Below are 6,830 nucleotides of genomic sequence, written 5' to 3' on the forward strand. Positions count from 1 at the left end.
TGTGCATGCAAGGGTGAAAGAGCATGTGGTTGCAGGAAAGCTGGATGGCAATGCACAAGATGGTGCAAGTGCAGCTGTGACAAATAGATCAATGGATATCCACATACTCGTACCAGCTGCGGTTGCCGATGTACATCATCAGTAGTGCCAGAATTGCTTTAAAGACGTTTTCCAAAATGTTGAAAACTTTAAGGGGCTGAATAAGCAGTTATAAACACTAATATTTCTGAAACAAATTCGTGTTTAATTGTCATGTTCACTGATACTATGGAAGCAAGTTACGTACAATGTCGCGACATGATGTTTTTGGCCTTATTTTCGAGTTTTGTCAAACCATAAACAAATATCTCGCAAAAATATGAATGTTTATTGATTAAAAAGTTATTTGAAATGTATCCTTTTCTGATTGTATTCATTGAATTGATCATATTGCCTTTACATTTTTAAAACATCTTGCTCAGACATGTAAATGCAGTATTTGCCTCTATTACTGCTATGGAAAAATTGATGACGTCACATGACTGGGCTGCATTGGCCAAATTTGATGGGGCCTAGCAAAAAATTAATAAGTAGGGTCTACAGAATTGCCTCACAAAGTTTGACACTTTTGTCAAGCCGGTCCCCATCATATCGCTAAGCTGCCTGGCTATCTACAGCTAGGTTACTTCGAAAAGGGCTTCTGCGTGCTGATCAGTCCTGTGAAGCAATTCATGTTGCAGTGAGGTAGCTACGTGTTTTGTCCACGTGTTTTTAACCAAAATGTCATTGTCCACCAACAAACCTTCTCCTTGGGTCTGTTAATGTTGCTGGGTCACGGGGTCCTGCGTGTCGTCAATAGCCTGTTTCTCATAATAATACTTTAGGCACAGAAAGTACTGTTTCTAGTTGGACAAAAAAGCAAAAGTCACAAATCCAATTGCATTATGTGCGGATGAACGGCACAAACACAATATGTAACAAGAGGCGAAGCCATCAAGGCTCACGTAAGAAATCGACAAACAGTAACACACACACACACACACACACACACACACACACACACACACGCACGCACGCACGCACGCACGCACGCACACACACACACACACACACACACACACACACACACACACACACACACACACACACACACACAGAAAGAGCATAGGTGAAACTGTGCAAGAAAGCGAGACACTAGATCTAGATCTGTCTGTCTGCATGTAGCCTACTTACAAGGACACGACTGCCAACTAGTCTCGGCGCGCTCAAAATAATAATGACCGAGACTGTCAGTACTTCCTTCGCGTGACGTCTAACCCTCTTACGTCATAATGTGACGTCAATGTAATGTGACGTCTTCAAATGTTAGAGTTTCTACCACAGACATACACACGCACAGACGCACGCACGCACGCACGCACGCACGCACAGACAGACAAAGTTACGATCGCATAGGCTACACTTACGTGAGCCAAAAAGGAGAAAAAAGGAAGGTACGCGAGGTAGAAAAAAATCGATTTAAAGTTTACCGTTTTTGAAAGTTTGCTGACTTTTGGCATATTCCGCCTGCCGTACGTTACGCTTTGCTGCCAGCCACACATTTTATCTGCGCGAGCTGATAACACACAATGGCGGCACCCAGTGCACGTGCGGACGCTGCAGATCTCGGTGAGTGAAAATCCTGTGTTACAGTCTCTTTATGATATAAAATTGCATTGCTATGAGTTGTGTTCTGTCTAGCGAGTTATAAAAGTACGTTGCAGGCAAGCTATGTGTCATTTTATGTGTAATTTCACTTAATTTCTGTGAAAAACGAGTCAAAATGTATGGTTGGCTAACGGAGTCAAATCCATCGGCAACCTATTCAGAGAATCATTCCATTTGTGACTCATGTCGAACTTAGTGTGTGTGACGCGTGCGCGCGCGTGAGTGTTAGTTGGTGTGTGTCTGTGTGTGTGTCTGTGTGTTCAGTATATGTGCACCTGTCCCACTAAATGTTTTTAACATAGAGGGGGAATCGAGACGAGGGTCATGGTGTATGTGTGTCTGTGTGTGTGTGTAAGTAGAGCGATTCAGAATAAAATACTTGACCGATCTTTATGAAATTTGACATGAGAGTTTCTGGGTATGATATCCCCGGACGTTTTTTTTCAATTTTTCGATAAATGTCTTTGATGACGTCATATCCGGCTTTTTGTAAAAGTTGAGGCGGCACTGTCACACCCTCATTTTTCAATCAAATTGATTGACATTTTGGCCAAGCAATCTTCGACAAAGGCCGGACTTCGGTATTGCATTTCAGCTTGGTGGCTTAAAAATTAATTAATGACTTTGGTCATTAAAAATCAGAAAATTGTAATTAATTTTTTTTTATATAAAACGATCCAAATTTACGTTCATCTTATTCTTCATCATTTTCTGATTCCAAAAACATATAAATATGTTATATTCGGATTAAAAACAAGCTCTCAAAATTAAAAATATAAAAATGATGATCAAAATCAAATTTCCGAAATCGATTTAAAAACAATTTCATCTTATTCCTTGTCGGTTCCTGATTCCAAAAACATATAGATATGATTATGTTTGGATTAGAAACACGCTCAGAAAGTAACGAAGAGAGGTACAGAAAAGCGTGCTATGCAGCACAGCGAAACCACTTCCGCGCTAAACAGTCTCTTCAGTTTCACTGCGTTTTGCACGAGCGGCGGACTACGGTCATTGTGAAAAAATGCAGTGCGTTAAGTTTCATTCTGTGAGTTCCACAGCTTGACTAAATGTAGTAATTTCGCCTTACGCGACTTGTTTATCGTTGTTATCGTTGTTGTTCTCAGCACAGATTTAGATGCTTTTGTTTAGAAGGGGAGTACGAGTAGATGATCCCGCTTTAATAGTAAATTTCCGCATTTTTCAGATGAACCTGAGCCAACATGCGTCATCTGTAATAAGCCAATCCAGAACGGACAACAAGCTGTGCACCAGACTGAAAAGGGGGTAAAAGGCCTCAAAAAAGCCAGTCAGTTACGTAATGTTTCACTGACGTTCCAAGTAGGCCAGAGACTACATAAGGAGTGTAGGCAAGAGTTCTGCAACGCCAACTCGATAAACCGTGATAATAGAAAACGCACAACAGAGGAATCAGCGAATGTGGCTACCCTACGTTCGAAGCAGAAACAATTTGATTTTGCGCATGACTGCTTGTTTTGTGGCCAGCCTGCTCTTGAAGATGACGAAAAGAAAGTATGTCCAGATGTGTATTTTGTACGTTCGTCTAGTTTTCAGCTTAAACTTCTTCAAGCATGCCAAGAACGAGGTGTAGGGGACAAGTGGGCAGAAATCGTTCAAGGTCGCCTTGAATTTGCACCAGATCTGCATGCAGCTGATGCAGTATATCATAATCAATGTAATGTAAATTTCAGAACAAAGAAAAATGTCCCAATTTCATTTAACTCTCATCCCGATACCCTGGCGAAAGAAACGACGAAAGGACGACCAGAAGATCCAACTCGAACAGAAGCCTTTCTCCGAGTGATTTCCTATCTTGAGGACAATGAAACTGAACAGGTGACTGTAGGCGACCTTTGCAAAAAGATGGGACAATATTGTGATGAACCCTTTTCTGAAAAACACATGAAAAGGAAGCTGGATCAGCATTTCGGTAAAACCATCATCATTACCAGCACCAACAACAAGTCCAACATCATAACTTTCCGTGTTACTGCAGCGGACATTTTATACTCATTTTCAAGAACTCCAAGTGAGGATGCAACGACTGAGAAGCTGCGAATTGTAGAAGCTGCTGCAAAACTAATCATGTCTGACATCCGGCGGGAGATGAAATCAAACAAAGACAAGTATCCCACAAGAGATGAAATCGGAAACCTTGAACACAATCTTGAGTATCTGCCCGAGTCTGTCAAGCTCTTTCTCCAGACACTTATGCACAGGAAGAAGGAACCACAGCTGAAAATTGCATCGCTGGGACAAGCTTTGGTGCAAGCAACATGTCCAAGGATTGTGATGGCACCTCTTCAGATAGGGCTTGCTGTCCAGCTTCACCATCTGTTTGGTTCAAGGTATTTAGTTGATCACTTGAACAAGCTGATCGACTGGAGCCCTGCACTACTGATCTACCACCCGCACCAGAGTCATTACTGAAAGTCATCAGATGTAACTGTAAGGGAGACTGCTTGTCCAGGAGGTGCACCTGCAGGAAGCATGGATTGGAGTGTTCACTCCCTTGTGGGGAATGCAAGGGGATTGGCTGTGCCAACTCAGCTTCTCTGCAGGAAATTGAAGGCCTTGAACTTGAGGAAGTATAAACTGACACTGTATGCGTTTGAGTTCTGGACAGAGAAACTAGCACTTTTCAGAAGCGCTACCATTGGCAGACTTAACTGATGTAAATGTCCCTGAGACACTGAGATTAGGTCATTTAAGATTTCCCCAAAACTCTATAGACTATTGATTTCCATTGGGTCATTTCCTAACCCCCACTCCACATACGACGCCCTCCTTGTTCATTATCATTATTCGCCAGCCTTCGACAGTACCGGACATTGAGGGGTACGGTGAGTAAGCCTACACGCTTATTGTCTTGTATATATATGGTACTTTTTGTTATTCGCGCAAGCAGCTTGCTGTCTTTTTGCTGTGTTACATTATGCATATTGTATGACAATGTTAGATGTTTTTGTTTTTCATGTTCTTTTCTTTTTAATGATAAAGTCCGCAAGATGATGTGCTACTAAGAATATGCTTAAAGTTCGTGTGCCGAGTCGGTCATTAGAGTTACACAGCTTAACTGTATTATCTGTTCACGGCATTCAGGACTTGCGTGAGCAAATACTGTGAACGCATCTATTATTATTGCAAATCGGTTTGTTCCATGTGAAATATCTCACAAAACCCTACAAAATAACATGTTACATGACCATATTTGGTTTTTTTACAAGAATTTTAACTTTTCCGGTAATGTTGTGACGTCATAACCGTCCAAATGACCCACTTGCGCAACCCGCAGCAACCTCCTTTTTAACTATAATGTTTATGTGCCTATTTTCGACCTTTTCATAAAGAAAACAAGACTTTTGCAATTTTGTCCAACCTTCCCTTTTTTCAGACATAACTTTATGTGCCTACTTGTGGCGAAGGTGAGTCATATAAGCATTTGCGGTTCTTGTTAGATCTGTTCACTATAATGGATCTAGTCAAGGCCGCGTCGCAGAGACAAAAATCATTTCCACAGCCGGAAGGCTCGGTTATTCTTTTGAAAGATGTTGCTAGTTCGTTGATCTAACTTTGGTGGGGAGTTGAAAAACCTAAAATTGTAACGTATTTGCATGTGACATTTTCACGGCATGCCTTGATTTAGCCTTCGGCGGTGAAACAGTTGAAAAGCGTTTTAATTCAATCGCAAGGCAAAGTCAAACACATTTACATCAGTATGAGAACAGACTTCCGGATAGATCTGTTGCAGAGATCTTTCACTACACAATATATTTTTCTGTTTCAAAATAAGTTTTCTTTGCGAGCTCGTGGAAAATAAGCGATAATTTCGAATTTCGGCTTGTCGCGACGTCAAGTTTTTCACTGTGCATACTCTGATACTGAACACTGCGTAACAAACTGATTCAGCTTTTGCATGACTGCGAGAGTTGATCAGCTTTTGGTTTTTCACTTCAATCGCTTGTCAAGGTCAAGCCAAAGCACATACTGATTAGAAAAATGTTACTGAACTTACTGGTAGATGTATCTCTTGAGATCAATGAGAAGAAAGATCGAGCGACTTCCTAAAACGCCTGTGTTTAAAAGAAAACACTGTGTTCAGAATTAACCCTTTCAACAACGTAATGATATTTGTGTAAGTTGCTCTTTTAAACATATAATAACAGAAAGTTGATTGTATCGCACGCAAAATTACACGAATCTGGTTAGAATATCTTTCCTTTGCGAGTCTTTGGAACTGGGGCGATAATTTCGAGTGTTTCAGCTTGCCGCGGCGTCATGCAAATAGCTGTATCACTCTGTAAATGACTAGATTCAGCCTTCGGCGGCGCAACCGTTGGATAATCGCTTCACTTCAATCGATCGGCCCGGTCAAAGTATAGCCCGTATTGATGAGAAAAGATGTTCTTCTTGTAGATTAGCCTTTTAAGATTACTGAGAGAAATGGGCGATTTCCAAAAACGCCTGTGTCAAAACAAAAACACTGTGTTCAGAATCAACTATATTCACAACATGTTAATAGTAATTATGAGTCGCTCAGCGGAATACATAATTACAAAGGATTGATCTGATGGTATGCAAAATGTCAGTAAACTGCATCTAATACTTTTTCCTTGCGAGATCTCAGAACATACGCGATTCGGCCTTGGACGGCGCAAAAGTTGAAATATTGCTTCACTTCAATCGGTTGGCCCGGTTAAAGTATTGCACACATTGATTAGATAAGACATTGTCCTGGTAGATTGGCCTTTTAACATTATTGACAGGAATGGGCGATTGCCAGAAACATCTGTGTAAAAAGTAAAACACTGTGTTCAGAACCCACCCTTTTTCAAGACGTTAATAAAATGTTGATAAGTCGCTCTTTCACATACATCATAACAAAGGGTTGATCTTATGCCACACTAAATTTCAGTATTGTACTTTAAATAGTTTTTCTTCGCGCGCTCTTGGAACTTGGGTGACGATTTCGAGTGTTTCGCTTGCCGCGACGTCAAATAGCTTTTTCCCTGTACACCGCGTTTGCGGCCAAGTCCGAAGCGGGAGATAGCGTTTTGGGGCAAGTTCGGGACTTGTTTTACTCATGAACCAAAAACAGCACGTTCACATACCAACAATCATTC

Source organism: Littorina saxatilis, linkage group LG5 (assembly GCF_037325665.1).
Source record: "Littorina saxatilis isolate snail1 linkage group LG5, US_GU_Lsax_2.0, whole genome shotgun sequence".
In the NCBI taxonomy this organism is placed as follows: Eukaryota; Metazoa; Mollusca; class Gastropoda; order Littorinimorpha; family Littorinidae; genus Littorina; species Littorina saxatilis.